At 41.4% G+C, this 1,727-nt stretch overlaps 1 non-coding gene across 1 annotated transcript; it reads right to left on the reverse strand.

Moving 5' to 3' along the window:
- Window positions 1-1,242: 1,242 nt before the first annotated feature.
- Window positions 1,243-1,349, reverse strand: LOC137957381 (small nucleolar RNA R71). The gene has a single exon (XR_011113350.1). It is a non-coding gene; the product is annotated as a small nucleolar RNA R71 (small nucleolar RNA).
- Window positions 1,350-1,727: the final 378 nt, after the last annotated feature.

Below are 1,727 nucleotides of genomic sequence, written 5' to 3' on the forward strand. Positions count from 1 at the left end.
TGATTTCTGTCTTTCAATCTATGCGCCCGAGAGGGGATAGACACAAGGATTGAGAAATCGGATTCGTGGTTACGAGGCGCTCAAGAGAGGCACGAATCACGGTAAAATCCAGAGTTGATAATTTTAGCATCATCATAATAGGAAACTGATTCTCTGCATTCTATTGTAATCCAATCTCTGTCATTAACTCTAGGCGCCCGAGAGGGGCTAGACGCAAGGATTGAGAATCCGGATTCGTGGTTCCGTGGCGCTCGAGAGAGGCACGTATCACAATAAAATCCAGAGTTGACGTTTCCTGTTGTGCAAGTAGTTAATCAGATGATTGCTTGATAATTTAGGATATAATTAGTGTTTAGTTCATATTAATTCATCATATTTGGTTAGGCTAGTTGACTGAAGAATACACAAAATTCAGTCCTTCCTGTGGATATGACCCTCGCTTCCCGCTAGATTACATGAAGGATTCGTACGCTTGCGAGGTATAAAAGCCGATGTAATTAAATTTCACATCAAGTTTTAGGCGCCATTACCAGGGAGGCAGTATTACGTGTATTTCTTTGTTCTCCATGGTCTTAGGTTAGATTTATTTTATTTTATTTTATTTTATTTTTTGCTTTCATAATTTTATCTTGGTGATTTTGTATGGATTTATTTTTATTTCTTCTAGTTAGTTCGTATTTTCAGTAGTGAGTTTGTTAGCTTAATTTGATAGTTAGTTTTGTTTCTTTTTGTGTTTTTATGCACGGGCGCCGCTCCCTAGGTGAACCATTAGCTCCTTTTGTTGAAGAGGTAGAACATATTTGTAGGAAAACACCAGAAGTCAAGTTAGGAGCTACCATGGCCAATCAGGGTGAACCATTACAGTTACCTGCCGCCGGTGACCATAGAGCCCTGAGGGATTATTCTATCCCATCCCACTTCACATCACCTTCTTGAATTATATTGCCACCCACTACTGCTGCCAGTTATGACTTGAAACCGGGTGTGATCCAACTCCTCCCTACATTCTACGGGTTGGAGAAGGAGGACCCTTATTACCACATCAAGGAATTCTTAGATATCTGTGCAACTTTCAAATTCCAGAATTTCTCAGATGACTCTATTCGGTTAAGACTTTTTCCATTTTCACTTAAGGATAAGACCAAGTCTTGGCTTAATTCCTTGGAGGTGGGCAGCATTACTTCATGGGACACATTAGTCACAAAATTTTTGTCCAAGTACTTTCCCATTCAGAGAACTACAGCTCTCAGGAGAGAAATCTCCAACTTTATGCAACAGGAGGATGAACACTTTTATGAGGCTTGGGAGAAATGGAAGGATTTGATCCGTAGGTGTCCGCATCATGGGTGTGAGAAATGGCATTTAGTACAATACTTTTATCAAGGTCTTACACCCCAGGTTAGATCCATGGTCGATGCAACGAGTGGTGGGAGTTTGATGGGTAAGAGTGAGATGTGGGACTTCTTTGAAACGTTGAGTGATCAATCTCAGCAATGGGGTTCGTCATTTAATGTTGATAGGAGATCCCACGAAGCCAAAAGAGGGGGTCTCTACGAGGTTAGTGAAACACTCATGCTCATGGCCAAGATTGAGGGGTTGACTAGAAAAATTGATGCCCTTATGGTGTCCAAGAGTTCACCTGCTCCTAACCCATCAACTGTATGTGCCATATGCTCTGGTTCATCTCATTCCACACAAATGTGTCCATCTAGTTCATCCTACCCGGA

This window comes from Aristolochia californica, unplaced genomic scaffold (assembly GCF_029961685.1).
Source record: "Aristolochia californica isolate CCGP_79_NKW_82.1479 unplaced genomic scaffold, dmAriCali1.0.hap1 SCAF_2, whole genome shotgun sequence".
NCBI classification, from domain to species: Eukaryota; Viridiplantae; Streptophyta; class Magnoliopsida; order Piperales; family Aristolochiaceae; genus Aristolochia; species Aristolochia californica.